The 21630-nt window shown below is 42.3% G+C and overlaps 1 protein-coding gene across 2 annotated transcripts in view; it reads right to left on the bottom strand.

The window, feature by feature from the left end:
* RPS6KC1 (ribosomal protein S6 kinase C1) overlaps positions 1-21630 on the bottom strand; it is a 197417-nt gene that overhangs the window by 33265 nt on the left and 142522 nt on the right. Inside the window, exons 16-17 of one of the 2 annotated variants that reach the window (XR_006174385.2) lie at positions 1737-1815; positions 932-1075 (exon numbers count right to left, since the gene is read on the bottom strand). The gene's annotated coding sequence lies outside the window, so the exon portion shown is untranslated. Of the gene's footprint in view, positions 1-931; positions 1076-1736; positions 1816-21630 lie in introns of those variants that run through there. The other variant, XR_010599874.1, reaches the window with a different exon arrangement.

The following is a 21630-nucleotide window of genomic DNA, read 5'->3' as shown; positions in this document are numbered from 1 at the left end:
TAATCTGATCCAGATGGTCTGGTGGGATAGAATTGTCCAGCAAGCCTGCAGAGATCCCCAAATTGGTATTTGCAGTCAGTGGAACTTTGCATCATAGCTAGTTTGGAAAACAAGAAGCCTGGTTTGCAAAAAATGTCAAGGTTTCAAGAATTGCTTTCATTCTGCATCGGAACAAAGCAAAATCCTTTTAACATTTTTAATGAAAAAACAAGAGAGACCCTCCCACTCCAGAAGAAACTGGTTCAGAACAAGACTTGAACCTGGGTCTACCCCAGCACTGGTATGTGCCATAACCACTGGGCTATGACTATAGAATCAATCAGTCTCTCCCAATCTCTACTGTGGAACTGTACAATTTTGTATAATAATAAATAGTCATTGGACCAGAAAAATAGACTGTTTAGCCTGGAGAGGACACTCATGTGAAATGTGGGAGAGCCAGGTTCAAATCTCCAGCTTGCCTGATTCTCTTTCTGGCCCAGTGAATATTTAACAGGTCCCTGCTCAGGCTGATACTTGGAGATATCACATTCCAGGGGCGTGCCCTAACCACTGGGCTGTTGGCTATTCAGGGGGCAGTTGGTCTCTCTCCCTTCCAGACCACTGAAACCAAAACTTGGCAGTTTCAACAAATCAGCATTTCTCAATGAAAAATGTTCCTCACCAGCTTTAATCACGACCTTATTCTGCAGTGTGGTGAGTCGAGCTCAGATCCGACACAGACAGGAGCCATCACAGATTGAAAGAATCATGGTGTTGTGATGCAAATGTCATAATATCAAAGTCTGTTCCACTGGACATACTGCTAAAGGCAGAATCCCTTTTTGCACTATACTCTCTAACCAGTCAATTTAATTATTCAAAGAAGATTGACAATAAAAAGAAAAGAAAAGTATCACAAGGCCCCATTCAGCTTGTTTCTTTACCATGGCCCTCTTGCAGGAGGAAGGATACTCTTGTAACTAAAACACACTGAAGGACCTGGAGCCAGGAGGCCTGGATTAAAGTTCTGCCACAGACAGCCTGTGCTGACTTGGACAAGTTACTTAAGCTCTTGGTGCTTCAGTTTCCCCACCTGTAAAACAAAATTGTAAATGGCTCACTAACTCACAAGCCTTTGTGAGGCCTAATTCAGTAGTGTGTGTAAAGAGTTTTGAGAGCCTCGGATGGAAACTGCAAAGTATTATTATTAACATGATAAACTTGTTCAGATAAAACAGTTCTCTCTCCTGACTAAACTAGTGTAGGCCTGCTCCTTAGGTTGACTTATTAGCAAAGCTCTGCTTTTGAGTTTACTGGGCCTGAGTTTTCATCCAGTTGAAGTTACAGGAGCAGAGAATGATGATTTGGGTATTTTACACGTTTAGTATTCAAACCTCAGTGCTCAATTGCCTTTAGCATCTTCCAGCTTCAGGGAAGCATTGTGCAGCTGTTGTGAATGTGAGAAGCTGACAGAGACTACAAAATCCTGAAAGAATTTAACCATGAATCAAATATTTGCATATAGGCCCAATCCTGTAAAGTGCTGAGTGCCCTCAATTATCACTGGAGCCAATTCATCTGTATCCTAAATCCATCAGTAAGAGTGTTGCACTCAAAGTCCCAGTAGTATTTTAAGCCAGTCTTGATACTGTTCTTATGCTATTTCCTCATAAAGATTTTGAGATCTTGACTTCAGTGGGACACAAGGGTGCGTGACACTCTGGCAGGATGGGGCTCAAATAGCATAAACTCACCATTCAGACGACGGACATCCACAGTACAGTTGGGTTTCATCCTGCTAGGTGTGTATCACTGCAGTTGCCACAGGTTTCTCTAGAGAAAGAAATCAAGAGGAAAGATCATTGTTTCCTTGACAATTTGCAAGAATATCTGAATTAAAAATGGAAGTTTTGTCATTTGCATGGCAAAGGGAGAGGGAAAAAAGAGGAAGTATTGTTAGGTGTTGGTAATGTAAAAACATAAGTATGCTGTTATTTATGTAATTAGTTATTGCTTTCATTATGGGTGCAGTCTTAATGGTTATAGTATTTATGTATAATTACCTTAATATTCACTGAAATTTCCAAGTAGCTCCCTAATTAACTGTCTCAAATATATAATTACATTGTATCTTTACGCAAGACTTGCCTAATTAATGTAGTTACACCACTTCTTTTGTGAATGTGCATTATTAAATGCTCTTTGCATCATTCTTCTGACTTCTTGTAATTCACACTTTACAAAAATTAAGACCTTGAATTAGAAACCTCCATGAGCGACCAACTCCAAAAGCAAGCACCAGATGACACCTTTTCTTGGGGGGAGAAAAAAAATTCTTACTAAGCCTCATTACCATTTCCCATTACAAAAGCTTTCCAACTGGACGTGAAAGAAATCCCAGGTAGCATTGTTTTTTAAGAGGAGATAGAAAACACTACATGGGGTTTGAAGAGAAGAGCTAACTGCCAGCAATGTGCCCAAACTTTGAAAGGCCTGCTTCCCCTGCCAAAAGCCACCTGTCAGGGGGCTGAGTTATGACATGATACTGCCCCAACAACTTAGCAATATCCAGCGGGATTTTCAAAAGCACCCAAGCACCTTACTCAATAGCTGCAGGGCTAACAAAAATTTAGGGGGTAGGGAGCTCACTAGTACTATCTGTTGGTGAAAAGGGGAAGTTCCATAGGGGAATGAGCTGCATGCCCCCGTCTTTTGGTGAACTCAAGAAAGAATGGCCAAGGTCAGCTTCATAAACATTTTACCCACACCTTTAGATAAACAAGAGGGGGAGGAGTTCTTTTCCACCACCTGTTGGTGAATGGCAGTAAGTACAGCTACAGAGAGTTTATTTGCATAATAAGCCTCTATCCAGAAATTCTCCCCAGGGCACGCTGGTGAATTACCAGAACTGTATATGAAATCTGAATTGGTTGGGTAGTGGGACTAACCCTTAGAAAAGAAAGGGAAAGGGATTTGAGACTCCTAACTTGTGGCAAGGACTCTGCTCAAGGGTTCTCTATGCCATAGAGCCCCCGCCACTGAAGATTTTGCAAAGAGATGATACAGAGGTGACTGCACAACAAAAGATGATAACACAGAGGTGGCTTTGAGCTGAAGCCACAGCATATGGCAACAGAACTGACCTCTGGTGAGGGCCCCCCAACCAACACCAATAAAGCTGAAATCACTCTAGCTGTGTTAACGTGGAGGAGCCTTAGCATAGGATCACCAGAGCACACTTCCTGTAGGGGCTGGAGGCAAGTCTGCCTGAGTACAATCCTGGACTCTAGAACTATGCTACCCATTGACACCAAACCATGAGTGGGGTGTAGCAGAGGGGGAAGCAATGTGTTAAAGGGACAAATAATTACTGGATGTCCGCACCAGTAGCTGGGGAACTGACTTAAAGGACAAATGCCAAAGATACTTGGGGAATGGGTTTAGGAAGGTTTTGTTTGTTTGTTTTAGTTATTATTGATTTATATGTATTGTTTCATGTTTTCCCCAAGTTGATTCTGTGTCCCCTTATGCCCTTGTTTCATAAACAGACTCAGTAATTGCCGGGGGGGGGGGGGGGAAGTATAATTTGCTAAGGACACCCAAAGAAGATAGTTTTGGGTTGGGGGCCTCAACCTGGTGGTATTTGCTAATTTTAAAAGGAACCCCTACCTATGTGAACCCAGCCCTGGCAGCTGCCAATAACACATGAGAAAAAGGTTACACTTATGTAGATGGGTTTGAAAAAATCATGCCACTCTTTGGTCTTGAATATATGGATGGGACCCAATTACGTTGGAACCATGTTACCCAAACTGCATCACAGTCTTGCAATGATCCTTCACCATGAACAATTTGGTTATAGAACCCTTAGCAAGTTTTCTTCCTTTCTGGCACTAGCTAAGATTTCATTAGTGAATATTTTTCACCTGTGAACAGGCACCAGATTTAAATATCGTGGCTGTGCTAAGAGGTTTGACACGCGTGGAGGACGGGAATCCGCCTGGGTCACTGAAACTGATCCTGCGTTAGGGAAAGCCAGATGGGTGCCTTTCATTTATCAGTCTTCAGCACTGGCATGAGCAGTTCTTTCCACTAAGGGCAGCAGCAACTCCTCTACATCCCCTTAGTGAGGAGCAGCCAGGCTGACTGGAAGCTACCTGCAGGGACAAGGAGATGAGGCAGTAACAGGAGATTCTGCCATAGGCAAGATAACAAGCCAGCTCCTGCCAGTGCTGGGGACCAAAAGCAGCCAGCATAAGAAAGACAGCTCTGCCATTCTCCCTCACAAAGGAACAGGGTCAGTGGAGCAGAGTAAATCTGATCCTCAGAGTGTCTGTTCCTTCAGGGAATGGCCCAGCCTAGCATCCTCCTCCCTATGCAATCACCCTAACTCAGTCCCTATTACTGTTGAAAAAAGTCACATATGGTTCGTCCTCATCCACTTTTCATCTCCTTCCCTCCCCAGGTTCTGACTTCTGTTGCTGCCATGCCACACCCGCTAATCAGCTTCAGTGGGAGCATCCTGAGCACAGCTGAGAGGCGTCTGCAGGGGGCAGACTTCGGAGCTGGCTGCCTATAGCCAAGAGTCCACCAGCAGAAGCAAGGCTAGGGGGCTGCTGAGGGAAGAGCAGCACTACGGTTGCCTGCCACACCGCTGCCAACATCGCTGGGACATTAAACAGAATGGCACTTACCCAGGACAGGAGTTTTACATCCCAGACTGTTCAAGCCACACTAGGTGAGGCGGCAGCTACTGCACAGTAAAATGATAGCCTCCATCTTGGCTGACCCACCAGGAATGGAAGTAGGGACCTCCAGAGCTAAAAGCAGGAGCTGATGTTAAAGAGCCCAGGCTCTCCAGCTGGGGCTGTAACAGACTTGTATCCTCGGTAGAGCAGGCACAGAGGAGGCACCTCTGACATACTGACTTGTGGGTCATACCAACAACAACGGGGGTTTCTTTAGTGGTAGGGGCCTGCACTATTGGAGCAGGAGCATGTGAGTGGGATTGACATTGAGTTGCAAATACCCAGGCTGCGCTATCTGAGATGGCCACGCTCTCTTACAGTACTAATGCTAATGCAAGAAAAAATAAAGATGGGTTGTTTTCTGGTTTTTAAACAGATACGAATATCACTACTACGGATTCTCCCATATTTGAAGTGAGCTCTGCAGTAAAATCTAGTACAACCTCAATCCAATTCCACTTCCCATCATAGCTCCTCCCTCCACCTCCGCATATGGCATATCCCAAGCTATAGCCATCAAAATGTACCCATGGGGCAGTACCCTCAGCATCTTCCCAACTTCCCCATCCACTTCCTGCAGTTTGGGATCCAATTCAAATCCATGGAGGCCAATTTCTTGCTATGGTTCAGATCTCTAACCACAGGTTACAAAATGCCTGGCTGGTGCTTCACTTCCTAGTAAGGGGCCTTCTGCTCCCACATGCATCTATGCAACCAGTCTGGTCCAGTCACTAGATCCCTTCCTTGTCCCTTACATTGGTTCCCCAGGTCTCCCATTCTGCCTCCAGGAGTCAAATCTCATAGAATCACATACTCATGCTCTGTGGCTGAGGAATGATTTACTGCATGCTCCTATGTGTAATACTGAAAGCTGGTTTCCTCCTCCTCTCCCCCAGCGTCAGACCCTGTTTTCTCCTCACTTGCACCTACATTCAAAGATCTAGTGGTAGCTAGGAAAACCCACACACATCAAGTCTTGACAGCAGAAAGTAGCTACCTAGCACACTCCACCTATCCCTATAAAAAGCTCACATAGAGGGTCTGCTGGACACAAGATGTGAAAATATTGAATTGTAAGTAGGATGTGGCAGATGAGGGCCCAAGAAAATGGGAGCAGAATTGCCAGGTGCCCTTATTACCGATGGCCATCATCTCCCATTGTTTCCTGTGGGGCTGAAGCCAGGCTGCCCTCAGCTCAGATGACTGTTACACGTGACAGTTAGGCTGCCCTTACTAAAGCTGGCCACCTCTTGTATTCTACGGTTTGGAAATTGCAGAAACCTGAGGAAGTGTGTGTGGATAGCAAAAGAGAGAATGGGGGGGAAATGAAATAGGAGATGGATGGAGAATGTGAGGAATAGAAGGCAGTAATGGAGTAAGGGAAAATATGGGGTAGGTGAATGTAGGAGCTGTTATAGGACAGGAGGAGACTGTGGGGCACAAGAAGAGAGATGGAAAAGGAGGGAGACAGGTTAATGATGAGTGAAATGGATGAAGAGGAAACAAATAATGGTTCCCCAGCAACCACTCTTCTGGGTTCCTGGTGGAGAGATCATTCCTTTTCTCTAGAGAGACAGAGAAACCACCTATGCCAGAGACCACTGGTAGGATTGGATGTAACCGATGAGACAGGCATGTTTGCACCATATTTTGTTGTTGTTGTTGCCCCGGAAACGTCTGTTGGTTGGTGCCCAGAGTTCAAAGGTAGAGGGTGGTTGCCCATAGTACAGGAGCACTCACTCAGGGTACACACTTTAACTATACTTTTCATCACATTTTTGAAGTGTTCAGCAAGTAACTGTCAAATATAGGAAATGTAGACATATCAAACCAAGGGTATAGCCTGGAAAAAGGAGCCCAGGACAGATCCAGGCCCTTAACGCCCATACAAATCACTAAGCACCAGCGTAAGGATACACTTTATATGAATGAGACTAGACAAAAGTGAGCAGCCCACTGGTAGCCAAGGAACTATTCATGTAAGTAAGGGTTTGCAGGATTGGGATCTAAAATTGTAGGCCAAAATTTTCAAGAGGAGGAGTCTAAAGTTAGGCTACTTACCTAAGTGCCTGATTTTACTGAGCACCCAACAGCTTCAATTGACTTCAGTGGGAAGTCTAAGCACGCTTAGAGATCAGGCTACTCATTTAATGGCTCACATACATGCAATTAGTGGGGAATTTTCAAAAACTCTCAACATTGGCCTAACTGTTCGGTTTGAGCATTGGCCTGCTAAACCCAGGGTTGTGAGTTCAATCCTTGAGGGGGCCACTTAGGGATCTGGGGCAAAATCAAAAATTGGTCCTGCTAGTGAAGGCAAGGGGCTGGACTCGATGACTTTTCAAGGTCCCTTCCAGTTCTAGGAGATGGGATATCTCCATTAATTTTTAATTTTATTTATTTATTTAAAATTTGAAGTCGAATACATCTTTGACTTCAATGGGAGCACAATTGGGCCAGTGCTGAGTACTTTTTTTTTTTAAAGTCTTCTGACTTTAGGCACCGATTGTTTGAAATCTTGGCCATAGTGTATTACTCAACACTACTATTATGGCACTTTCTACCACTACTCTTATAAAGGAATGTTTAGAGTTCCTTAGCAGTCTCATGAGACAATATTTATAGGTTTAAATATTGGATACATATTAATAGCTTATAATACCATTGTATTGTTAACCATTGTCTTTTTAAAACAAACTCTTGCCCATTAAGATGCAAGTTAATATTTATTATTTTGAATGAATACACTAATCATTTGTGCTCTCAGTTCACTTATGCTTTAATATGGTAAAACAATGGCCAGTTCTGCAATATTTTAGTTAGATATTTTTTAAATATTGGTAGAATGTGTTTTATTAAACATGTGACTTGTGCATGGAAAATATAGTGCCTCTCCAATACGGGATTTTTCCATTGCTTTTTTTTCCCCTTCTTCTTTTCAATTTTGTAGTACACAAAGAGTGACCGAAATAGCCAATCATACAACATCTGGGAGACAAAAGACATACAGGAAAATACAGCAGAAGGGGAAGATTCATGAAAACAGGAAACATTAAGAGGAGAGTGAAAATATGTCAAAACAAAGGAGGTAATAGACCGTCAGGATGAACAAGTTCACCAATCAGCAGAAGTTCCTCAAGAGTCTTCAGAGACTCGTAAGGTGACGTATTCCCCAGACAAAAAAAAGCAGGAACCTTTTTAACCTCCATTTTACACACATACTATAGTGGTCTCCCTTTAAACATGCCAGTTTTTCCCTAGAGACAGAGATTAGGTTATTTCCATTTTTTGCAGTATGCCCTATATAGAAAACACTTAAAAAACATTGAATATTGAGGTAATGTTATTGTGTTATCAAAGACAATTGGTTACCATTATAGGTGCCCAGTGCATATGTTATTTAGAACTAAATCAAATTCTGCAAAGAAAGTATTTGCAAATGCTCAAACTCGAAATGGCTATTTGGTTCAACTGTATCCGTTGCCTCTTTACAAATCTCAGTCAAACAGTTTTTTGTTTAGACAGATATTTGGGGAATAGCTGCTCTTTGCAAACACTCCCACATTCACAAGTGGACAGTAGTAGACATTCTTCATTTTACTCTTCAAAATGGTTTCACCTTTCATTCAGAGAGCAGAAACAATATTCTGTGGCCAACTGCACACCAAAAAGAAATACTGGATATTCAAAGGTTTCAGAGTAGCAGCCGTGTTAGTCTGTATCCGCAAAAAGAAGAACAGGAGGACTTGTGGCACCTTAGAGACTAACAAATTTATTAGAGCATAAGCTTTCGTGGACTACAGCCCACTTCTTCGGATGCATATCTGGCACCTTAGAGACTAACAAATTTATTAGAGCATAAGCTTTCGTGGACTACAGCCCACTTCTTCGGATAATAAATTTGTTAGTCTCTAAGGTGCCACAAGTCCTCCTGGATATTCAAAGTGAACAGTTTGCAAACAACCCACAGGCTGAATTCTGTTCATCCATACTATTCAACCAATACTTCAGAATGACTAATCCATTTGCAGAAATCAGGACATGGTACAACATGAGGAGATGGGAAAGCAAAGGCCATTGGGCAAGAGATTAAGTTGGCTTTAAAGCCTGTCAAGGGACAGCTTCTGTCTGCCTTTCTGAGTGGTCCATATAGAGGAAGCCGTTGTAAGAAGTCATCCACTCTTGAATCTGTATAACTTTATACTGAAAAGCAACCATGTATCATTTGTACAAAGAGAAGCTACTTGTGTGAGTTTTGCCGGTCATCTAGCAGAATTTGACTGAAGGATTAGAAATCTCATTGCTTTGTAACAAGTCACAATCCTAACTGGGGAAGGGGGGCTGGAGGACAATGATTTCAGGGTAATTCAGTAGAACCTCACCACTTTATAATCTATACCAAACAAATTGTAAGATCTCTCCACTTCTTGGCAAAGTTTTTCTAAGGCACAAAGGGTGGTTAAATACCTAACTCCCGTTGACTTTCAAATGGGAGGTAACTACCTAAGGCTATTGAACCTTTGAAAACCTCCCCCTAGTAGCACAGTGATAAAATGAGGTCTCCTCCTATGCCTAAGGCTTTGGCGCTTTTAATATACATATGTACCTTTACTGGTACACTGTGAACTACCAAATCATTAAAATCAGAGACTTTACTTGTCAAAATGAAAGAAGTACATTGTGATACAATCTTATCTTCACTTTTTTTATTCTGTTCCAAATACAGACAGACACATACTTGCAAATTTTAGGAATTTGCAATGCATCTTTAAGATATTAGTGCAGACTAGCAAGAGTTTACTGTATCAAAAAAAAAATTTTCTAGCCAGTGGCTTCAAAAGACACACCTAAAAGGTAAGAGTTAGAGAGGACAACAAAACCATATGTATGGTATACAGACCATTCTCTCTACAGTTACATAGTTTCCAAGGAATCCAAATTATTTGAATATTGGAGAAAGGAGTAACTGGGGTGCAAAGGTTAAATAAGAAATTACAGACCTTATAAAAGTAACTTTTTATTGTGAAATCCCTTGCAATACATCTTAATCTCAATTATATGGACAACAAGAGATGGTCGAGTTCAGGATCCTGACAAAAGGAAGAAAGGAGAGCAGCAGAATACGGACCCTGGACTTCAGAAAAGCAGACTTTGACTCCCTCAGGGAACTGTTGGGCAGGATCGCCTGGAAGGCTAATATGAGAGGGAAAGGAGTCCAGGAGAGCTGGCTGTATTTTAAAGAAGCCTTATTGAGGGCGCAGGAACAAACCATCCTGATGTGTAGAAAGAATAGCAAATATGGCAGGTGACTAGCTTGGCTTAATAGAGAAATCTTCGGTGAGCTTAAACACCAAAAGGAAGCTTATAAGTAGAAGAAACTTGGACAGATGACTAGGGAGGAGTATAATAATATTGCTTGAGCATGCAAGGGTGTAATCAGGAAGGCCAAAGCACAACTGGAGTTGCAGCTAGCAAGGGATGTGAAGGGTAACAAGAAGGGTTTCTACAGGCATGTCAGCAACAAGAAGGTGGTCAGGGAAAGTGTGGGACCCTTACTGAATGGGAGAGGCAACCTAGTGACAGATGATGTGGAAAAAAGCTGAAGAACTCAATGCTTTTTTTTGCCTCCGTCTTCACAGACAAGGTCAGCTCCCAAACTGCTGCACTGGGCAGCATAGTATGGGGAGGAGGTGAGCAGCCCTCAGTGGTGAAAGAACAGGTTAAGGACTATTTAGAAAAGCTGGACATGCACAATTCCATGGGGCCGGATGCAATGCATCCGAGGGTGCTGAGGGAGTTGGCTGATGTGATTGCAGAGCCATTAGCCATTATCTTTGAAAACTCATGGTGATCAGGGGAGGTCCTGGACGATTGGAAAAATGCAAATATAGTGCCCATATTTTAAAAAGGAAGGAAGGAGAATCCAGGGAAGGAGAATCCAGAGAATCCAGACCGGTCAACCTCATCTCAGTCCCCAGAAAAATCATGGAGCAGGTCCTCAAGGAATCCATTTTGAAGCACTTGGAGGAGAAGAAGATGATCAGGAACAGTCAACATGGATTCACCAAGGGCAAGTCATGCCTGACCAACCTGATTGCCTTCTATGATGAGATAACTGGCTCTGTGGATATGGGGAAAGTGGTGGATGTGATATACCTTGATTTTAGCAAAGCTTTTGATACAGTCTCCCACAGTATTCTTGCCAGCAAGTTAAAGAAGTATGGATTGGAAGAATGGACTATAAGGTGGATAGAAAGCTGACTAGATCATCAAATGGGTAGTTCGATAGCTAGTTGGCAGCCAGTATCAAGCAGAGTGCCCCAGGGGTCTGTCCTGGGGCCGGTTTTGTTCAACATCTTCATTAGTGATCTTGATGATGGGATGGAGTGCACCCTCAGCAAGTACACAGATGACATTAAGCTGGGGGGAGATGTAGATATGCTGGAGGGTAGGTATAGGGTCCAGAGTGACCTAGACAAATTGGAGGATTGGGCCAAAAGAAATCTGATGAGGTTCAATAAGGATAAATGCAGAGTCCTGCACTTCAGATGGAAGAATCCCATGCACTGCTACAGGCTGGGGACCAATGGGCTAAGCGGCCGTTCTGCAGAAAAGGACCTGGGGATTACAGTGGACGAGAAGCTGGATATGAATCAACAGTGTGCCCTTGTTGCCAAGAAGGCTAACAGCATCTTGGGCTGCATTAGTAGGAGCATTGCCAGCAGATCGAGGGAAGTGATTATACCCCTCTATTCAGCACTGGTGAGGCCACATCTGGAGTATTGCATTCAGTTTGGGGGTCCCCACTACAGAAAGGATGTGGACAAATTGGAGCGAGTCCAGTGGAGGGCAACAAAAATGATTAGGGGGCTGGGGCACATGACTTACAAGGAGAGGCTGAGGGAATGGACTTATTTAGTCTGCAGAAGAGAAGAGTGAGGGGGGATTTGATAGCAGCCTTCAACTAACCAAAAGAGGGGGGTTTCCAAAGAGGATGGAGCTCAGCTGTTCTCAGTGGTGGCAGATGAAAGAACAAGGAGCAATGGTCTCAAGTTGCTGTGGGGGAGGACTAGGTTGGATATTAGGAAAAACTATTTCACTAGGAGAGTGGTGAAGCACTGGAATGGGTTACCTAGGGAGATGGTGGGGGTTTTTAAGGTCTGACTTGGCAAAGCCCTGGCTGGGATGATTTAGTTGGGGTTGGTCCAGCTTTGAGCAGGGGGTTGAACTAGATGACCTCCTGAGGTCTCTTCCAAACTATGATTCTATGATAAGCGATTATGGAAATCGCTTTAGACTAAAAAAATAATGTCCTTTAAATGAGTGGAAATCAGATTTTACTGACAGTCAATGACCATTTTATTCTGGTCATCCCCACACTTATTTAATACAAGTTGTTTTTTTTTTTTTCATTTTATTTGCACTGAATGATGGGTTTTAATTATAGTGATTTAGGTTAGTTTTGTTGTAGGATTAAATGAGTTCCTTAAAGCCTTTAAATAGCTTCTCTTACACTAAGATTGTGCATGGCTACCCTGGACTTAGATCATCCTCAAAGCAGCCATCAGAATCCTTAGATTATTTAAGAAACTAACCTTACAATCCATTAGTCAATGCAAAATGAGGTTGCTCAGCACCTAGGAACATAGGAAGGGCCATACCAAATCAGATTAGGGCTCCCTCTAGTCCAGGAGATGCACAGGCTCTCTCATAATCCAGCTATTAAGACTAGACCAGCAGCCTCCCACAAAACTAGCAATTATCCTCTGACTAAAAAAAATGTCATTCCCTGTCCTCCAGGCCAGTACAAAGCCCCTGCATTAACTGCTGTCCTCTTCAGTACCAAGGAGCATAGTTCCCATCTCAAAGACATGCTGCATTCCCAAACTTAAATCAAGAGGTGTCCTCGAAGAACATTTCATGAGAAGCACCCAAGGCTTCTGGAGATGGCCACCTTCACCTTAAACGAAGACTACAGATTGTCATTAGCCATAAAGCAATGCCAAACCTGAGTTTTTGCATGACTCCTCATCTCATGGGCTGTTGAGAGAGCTCTGCGTTCAATATTTTGTAGTCCTGATACTATAAAATATGGGCTTGTGGAATATCTTTTTGGACTATGACTGCACTGTCAGATTCTCAGGTGTGCCACTTTGTCTTGAGACAGCATTAAGACCTCTGGTCCACCCTAACTTTGGCTTCTATGATTTCCAAAGTGCAAGGGACATTTGGAACCTCACCCTGAGCCCAAAATAAAGCAGCACTCATTGGCATCTGTGCGGCCCCAACAGATTCTTGATGAAAAACATCAAATGAATATGGACTTTAAATACTGATCCTAGTCCAGTGTCACATATGACAGCAGTTTGCATAAATCTCTGACTATAGATCCCCACGACAACCAAAGAACTTCAAACTTTCCCCAGTCAAAAGATTGATACCAGCTACAAAAGCTCTGCCATAAAACACATACATGCACTTCAGATGTAGTGATCAAAAGTCAACCTGACCACTCCCATCAGTATAATTGAACTGTACTACAGGGTAATATTTTGTTAGTGTTCTTAATGGGGTGCCAGAGAAGTGAATCACTGACCATAAATTAATTAAATAAATGCTAATTTCAACCATTACCTGAAAGGTTATTCTTCCATAAAGTGTTGATCATTCTCAATACAAAAGAATGACAGGTTTTGGTGGGGTGGGGGGATCCTAATTACATACAGTGCTGCATGACTTCACAGAGCAAAGCTTTTTCTTTAAGATCTTAAGACCACCCGCAAGCATAACACATGGCCTGGAACCTGAAAAGAATATCTGAACAGGGGGTTCAGCATAAGGATGGGGGGAGTTTTACTTGGAAATATGCAAATGTCAATTTTTATTTGATCCCATCGAAACAAATTATTTGTTTTGTCTGCTTATTTAATCATTTGTGCACATTGGCAGGGGCAGAGGGCTCAGTAAAATATAGATAAACACATCTTAAAACTTCATGATATGGGAGGATTATTTGACTATGCAAGGCTGTTGCAATAGTCATATTTTTTGTGTTTCATATACCAGGGCTGTTCAGGAACAGGAAAAGAAGCACTTTGTTCTACCTGATCATCTCATCAAACAAGGCAAAAAGAATAAAAGTTGTGAGGCAAGACTAAGTGGGTAGGATCTGAATACATATTTGTGTTACATCTAATACAACCAGCATCGTAGATGAACAAGATCAAATAAATGGTAAAACCTGACAAAGAGAAGAATAGATGGTATGTGGAGCCATCTGTTTTGGAGGACACCCAAATCTGTCTGAATCTGCAAGGCCAAACTACCAGCTATTCTAAGATCCTCCATTCCAAGAGTGGTCTAATACGCAACTACACAATCAGCTTCTCTCACCATCACGTTGGCTGCAACTTTTTTGTGCAATTAAGTAATTTATTCCTTTCTTCATCCTCCTGATTCTAATGAATCCAAGCCACAAACAAGCCCCAGTTGCTCCTATTCAAGGAGTCTGATTGCATCTGGCAGTAATTGCTGAAAATCCTGAAGAGGAAACAGGGAAGGAAAGCGTACTGTTTGTGGGGGTAATAGGTGAAGACCTGCCTCTCTTGACCTATAATACATTAGTGTCAGTGAACATTTGGCAGCCTTCAGATGATTAGCAATGAAGATGAATCAAGCAAAAAAGAGGTAGAAATCTGCCTCATCTGAATCGCCAGAACTGCATAAATTTGCATGTTGATTAGCTGTTCTTTTGTCTGTGTTCCTAATTATTATGACACATTATGTCTTCATCATGCAAGATTCTGATCTGTCTTGTTCAAAATGCATGTAGAAAAAAGTGCTGTTTATTGATTCAACATGTAACTTTAATTTTTATGTTTGCTTTAATTAAATACATATTTGATTGCCTTTGAGTGGTGTCTCAGAGATTTTTTTTAGCTCTTATTTATTTCATCTTGTTGACAAACAAACAGGTTACCTTTCTTTATTATTTTCAGCTCACTGGCTGATTAAAAGCACACGCCCCCTCCCTGCTCTCACACCAACCTTCACTGCTTTGTAGAGAAAGGATTATAAAAAAGGAAACAACAAAAAGCCCCTTTAGATAACAAAATGAGCCACTAAGCATGCGGGATATCTACAGTATCAAAAAAAAATTGCTAGGACCTTAACAATGTTACAATAGCAAAGAAATGCTTGTATTGCAGTGCCAAGGTAATTTTCTTACACCATAGAATCGTTAGCAGTAAGGCTAGAAAAGTCCTTCGACACATAGCCGCTCTGCTTGGCAGGATTACTCATTATGGTCTAGGTCCTACTTCACTGAAGTTAATTGAATTTTTGCCATTGGCTTCAGTAGGAACAAGATTAGGCCACATGGGCCTGATCCAAAGAAATCTGGAGCGTGCACCACACCGCCTCTACGATACCATTGTTCAAAATCTTTTCATTCTCTTTCAAGTAACTGGGATGTTTGGAATGGAAATCTGTTTCCTACTAGAATTCGTTTGCCTTCCGTACTTGCCTGGTTATTACAGGGTAGCACATGAGTTCTGGGTGTTAGCACTGCAGGTGTTAGCACTTGGGTTTCTTTTTTAAAATAAAAATTGAACACATTGTCTGAGAAAGTTTCAGGAGACAACCAAATAGTTACTTGAACTTGGCAGATAATTATTTAATATGCAAGACAAATTTTGGGGCTCATCAACCTTGTTTATCCCCTTTTAAATTTAAAACACATGAAAGATTATTTTTAAACTTAAGTTTGCTAAAATCTACCCCTTGATTTAAAAAAAAAAGTAAGTAGCCCATCAACATTTCTCAAGCAGTGCTGGAAACATGCTAGATGGTATACAAAGGTTCAACCAAATTGGCCCTGATGAAGATGCTTGAGGGGGAAATAAGCTGTACAGTCAAGCAATTGATTTAGCCTTTATTTTTAACCATTACAGTATTGCAAAACAAAATGAGATTTGAAATAACATAATGCCGGTCATTATTCACTGCTAATGGCACATGATTGGCTACAAGTGTAATCAGTTGCTCGGTACCCAATAATAGTCTTGAAATATGGGTAATGTCAATCCATATTCATGCACAATAATATCAAAATGTTTACAAAACACACATGAAACCGCTGAATATAAGGCTTGGACATAAACCGATGGAAACAAGGAAAGTGAAGAAAGAAGCATTTCCCTTCCCTCTTTAATATCTTTATTTTTAAATGCTTTTGCAATATAGATTATTTCCACCAAAATATTTATTGAATTACTTTCTGTTTATGAAAGTTCACCTATCCAATCCTCTAGGCACATGTACAATCTTTATAAAACTACAAATTATTAGGACCCAATATCCCAAATCAAAAAAGACACACACACCCTTCCAAATTTCCAGCAACCTCACCACTCTATCCAGTCTTTTACATTTGGAGAAAAAGACTTTGCAACATGACCTGAAGTTCAACAAATTCAGCCTCTGGTGAACCAAAGGAGGAGCAAGGATGCCAACTTCATAACTAATGACTTCCCTCCTAAAATGCTCCAACCTCTTCATAATTAAAACAGGGAAGAGGACCGTTAGATTGGTGCCACTGTTGACCTTAGTTTTCACAATATAACGATCTTCAGTTTAACAAGGTCTATCCTGTTTAATAAGGCTTTAAAAGGTTAAAACCAGCACCTCAAAACTGCAACCAAAAATCAACTAGAATCCAGTGCATATCACAAAGCACAGGTAGAATGTGCTCCCTGTGAGAAATATCCACTAACAGATTGCCACATAATGCACCCACTGAAGTTAATGATTTTAAGATATAGCTCCATGTACAGTGCATTGCAGAAATTCAGTCTTGAGGTAAGAAAGATGTGGATCATGGAGAGGTCCTATATCCGGATAACAATACTGCAATCTTCTGGCCAAGTGCAGATGTTAAAAAGCACTCTTGACCACTGCCACCATCTGGATATCCAGTAGCGACCAAGGAGCCAAACAGGAAGCACAGATTGTAAGCACCAGTAACAAAAGGCAGGCAAATTGACAGAACTGATATAATCTCCAGTATTTCTTCCAGTTGTTTCCCCTAGCATTCCAGCATGACCTTAGTCTTGTCTTGATTGAGTCTCACCTATGTCACACTCATCCAAATCCTGAGTCCAGCAAGACATGGCATAAACCAATCAACCACACCAGTGGGTCTGATGAACTAAAAACAGAGCTGAGCATCATCCACATATCTGACATAGTGCAGGACATAGCACCTCGCCTACATATTAAACAGTACGGGCCACAGGCTAGAACCTTACAGTAACGATATGAAAGAGCTCTTGTGGCAATGATTAGTCACCCAACATTCGCCTGAAACTTCTCAGCAAGAAAACAACTGTTTGGGTGTAACTCAGTCTATCCCTGCCAACACCAGCCATGTTTCACTGCCATCTCAGAGTAAAGGTATCAAAGTGAAGTTGATAGCTCTAAAAGAATCATAAAAGATGCTTGATATTCATTCAGTACGAGAAGGAGCTTGCTGAACAATGAAACCAATGTAGTCTCCATACTTCACACTACATTGAGCAGCACTAAGAAAGTGTGAGGATTGCCGGTATTACTAGGTGCACTCAGATACCACCTTAGCAGTAACATTTCTGGAAAAGGAAGATTAAAGGCTGAGTGACAGTGGTTGGGATTGTTAAGAGATGGTTTCTCTAGTAAAGGCCTAGCAGACACTTCCTTCAGAGAAGCCAGTCCCTACTCTCCTGATAAAAGCATGCACTCTACTCACAGGTCAGATGTCTATTCAAAATATTTTAATTAACCAGGCGATACACCGGGGTGAAATTTTTCAACTGATTTTTTTTCAGTGGGAAAAAAAATACAGATTTGGCAACACCAAAATATTTTGTGAATTTGTGTCAGTTTTGCCAAATTGTTAATTAAAAAAAAATCCAAAAAAATCAAAATGACTTTCCACTTAAAAATTCCCTTAAATTTTATTTAAAAAATAAAAACTATAAAAACATCTGAAATCAAAACAAAATGTTTTGTTTTGGGGATGAATAAAATGTTTTGTTCAACCCAAAATAAAATTGTTTCAGCTATTCAATTCACTGAAAATTTTGAAAAATTTGGTTTCAAATTAATGTATTGCTCATTTTTCAGAATTGCCAGTGAATCAGTTATTCACACAGTTTAGGCTAACTCAAGTGTGGAACTTGCCCCAGCAACAGTGAGAAACCCTACCACTCAAAATGACAACACTGCATATCTGTTCCCTCCAGAAATGTCCCCCCCAACCAAAAAAGCAAGAGCCCTGAATAGATCTGAGCAAACTTGTCTTCACAGAATCATTAGAACCTTCCAGAGTGAGAAATACTGTGCCACTGAATGGAGACAGCAGGAATTCACCAACAGGTTTTGCTGATCATGTTTCTATGGCTAAAGCAGAGAAAACCTCTTTGCCATGAGTTTAACCTGTACCACTCTACCAGTCTTCCACCACACTTCCGACTGCCTCAAGCCATCCCAGGACCCAGATGGCCAGGAGGAGGAAGCCAGAGAAGAAGGCAGTTGGGAGATACCATGCTCCCATAAATATGGGCAAAAGATTGTCTGACAGTTCTTGTCACCCTCTGCATGGGGAGTCTTTCTTGTGCTTAGCTGGGTGCCAGCTTCCAAACACCACCAGCCTGTTAGCCACGTGAGCACTCTCTTCTGGGCTCTGACAGCCATGCCTTTGCCTTGTCATTTAACAGTTGGTGCACCCCAATCCCCAAGCCTGGAATATCCAGCTCCTGACACTGGCTAGTCACAGAATTATCAATTTCTCTGTTCCCAAAGGAACAGCACACACCAACTTCTATGATTTAACTCAGAATCAGCACATTGCTTAATATCATAGCACTTAGATATATTTATAGTGAAAACAAGAATAAATTTATTATCAAGATTCAGGTGATCGTGATTAAAGTTCCTGGAAACAAAGTTCCATATAAAACAAAATAATAATGCACTTTTTTCTAGAGACAACTTAATTAACAGGTTAACCGCCTGTCTAAAGAAGTTTTATCTCACCTATGTCTTCTGCTGCATTTTCTACCAAGACTGGTTATTATACTGTTTTCATGAATGAAAATGTGTTGTGCATTTAACTCCTAGATGCAAGATGAAGAGGTGTCTCCTTTGCCTTCCAGATATACCCCCAAAGTTCATTGTCCTTGCTCACAGTCAGTATAACCACCCGTGGTTTGTTTTTCCCGTGTGCTGCTTCCCTGTTGACTTCACATCTCTTTGTTAACATTTGACATCATATGTAAATGTGCATTCATTGTGTTACCTTACAATGCTTAATTTACATTCCAACAGAGAGATAGGTAAATAAATATCTCTTGTCTGACAGAAAATCTTTTTTTTTACCTCTCCAGGTGACTAACACCATGATGCACACTAAGCGCCTATTTTCAGTATATCTACATAATTCTTTACATAGTATCTGCATATACATACTGTGACAAAGTTCCTCCTCTATCTCGGTGGGTCCTGCGCTTATTGGCGGATTTGCTCGCTTCACAGATTCACCCTGTGGGTCAGGAAACAGTCCAGAGACCTTCCCCTCTGGTAGAAGCTATAGTCAATTCCTCCTGTGTTTGATCAGGAGTTGGGAGATATGGGGGGAACCCGGGCCCGCCCTCTGCTCTGGGTTCCAGCCCAGGGCCCTGTGGACTGCAGCTGTTTAGAGTGTCTGCTGGTACAGTTGCACGACACCTACAACTCCCTGGGCTACTTCCCCATGGCCTCCTCCCAACACCTTCTTTGTCCTCACCACCAGACCTTCCTCCTGATGTCTGATAATGCTTGTACTTCTCAGTCCTCCAGCAGTATGCCTACTCACTCTCAGCTTCTTGCACACTTCTTGCTCCCAGTTACTTACACACACACACACACTTCCTCTCCTCTTGCTCCTTAGCTCCCCCTGGCTTGACTGGAGTGAGCCCTTTTATAGCATCAGAGGGGCCTTAATTAGAGTCAGGTGCTTAATTGCCTCACCTGACTCTTAGCAGGTTAATTGGAGTCAGGTGGTCTATTAGCCCGGAGCAGCCCCTGCTCTGGTCACTCAGGGAACAGAAAACTACTTATCCAGTGGCCAGTATATCTCCCTTCTGCTACTCTGCTGTTCCCAACTGGTCTGGGTCTATCACAATACATTTCACAAGGATGATAACCTGTGACACACCAGTTTTCATTTGAGGCCTCGCATGACATGCTTTGGCAAACCAGAACATACATACCAGAATCAGGATATACTTGTGGTCCCCTGTATCCCCTTGTTAGTTGGCATTAAGAAGTTCTTGGGTCATATTTCCCATCTTACAATAATACAGTAAGGTCAGCCACTGGCTCATTCATAGGCATTGGGTCATAACCACAGACAGTATCCCCCCCACTCTATTTTATCTACCTTTAATATGTATAATTTCCATGTCATACAAGTGGTGCTCCAGTGTAGTAGTTTGGTGTTGCTACCTTTTGCTCAGTGTAGCTACACCAATGGAGAATAGTCTGTCAGGATCCTACATTTTCTGTTAAATACATAAGGATTGCCCACAAAATCAGATCACATTTTTATAATGGTAATTCTGTTCAGTGGGTGCAGTTTTTTACTTAAGACAGCAACAAGATGCTTCTTGTTACTTTCCCCTGGTTGCACCTGTTTTGCTCAGAGATCTATGTCTGATGCATCAGTGCACAATTCAAACATTTTGTCAAAATCTGGACTGGACAGAACAGAAAAGTTTTGATGAGAGAATGAAAACCCTTTCTGTCTAAGCCTTTTCCACACTATTTTATTTGGCTTTATCTTTTTGCACAAGTCTGCAGTAGCAGAAACATGGTCACTGAAACTATGTACACACCAGCGGTAGTAGTTAGCAGATTGTCATGTCCAACTAGGCCCAGTCCCCATCTCAATACACCAAATCACTCAAAACTCTTATGCACAATCATCAATCCTTGAGGACCGTCTCCATGGCTGCCCACCCAATCCTCAGCCTCACCCCCTAAGGCTCCTCAATACCCTTTCCCAATCCTCTCCCCTTAGCAAAATCCCCTTTCCCTTTCCGATCCTGGAACTTGTCTGTCTGGTGAGGGGGTCTGTTGTGCTGGGCTAGCCCTGCACTGCCTGCAGTGTCTTCTCCCTGTTCACATGCCAGCCACGCACAGCCTCTTCGCCTGACTGTCCAAGATTTTGAACTGCACAAAGCAGTTATTACTGACCAAGGCTTTATACCCTACCTGAGGGGGCACTATAACTCCACCCTATTCTACCTCGATTATTTTGTGGCTGTTCTGAGCCTCCCTCAGAGAGAGGGTGGATAAGGCCTAGTCTGCAAATGGACCCAGGCTCACACCTTTCACTTCCAGACCCTACTGTGACTCCTGTGCAGTGCCCGTACCGGAGTATCTGCTGCTTCTATCAGCTCTGATAGGACCAGGAGCTGTTTTACATCAAGCTGAAATATCTCCCCCGAGTCCATTTAGAGCTGCCAGTCTTCAATCAAGACCTCCTCAAGACTTGGAAGCTGCTCTGAGAAGCCTGGTCTTCTGCTCCCTCCCAAAGGGAGGGCTTTCTGTTTGAGGCCCTGCTGATAAACCCTACCTGCATGGCAGTGAGCTAACAGTTGGACGTAGTGGGTGCCCATGGAGCTGGAGACCTCCTAGATTATAAGCAGCAGGATTGGGTAGACCTGGGCATGCATGGGTCTGCCCAGTGCCTGCTTCTCCCATTGTATGATGTAGGAGGTAGAAGTTGCCTTGTCCTCTTCTTCTCTGAGGTCCCTCAAGAGGGTGCCCTCTTCTCCTAGCCCTCTGGAGCTTGATATCAATGACCTTGTCCTATGAGCAT

The sequence above is a fragment of the Chrysemys picta genome, chromosome 3 (assembly GCF_011386835.1).
Source record: "Chrysemys picta bellii isolate R12L10 chromosome 3, ASM1138683v2, whole genome shotgun sequence".
Taxonomy (NCBI): Eukaryota; Metazoa; Chordata; order Testudines; family Emydidae; genus Chrysemys; species Chrysemys picta.
Note: the sequence above shows the minus strand (reverse complement) of the source record. Positions and strands in the feature narration are given on the sequence as shown.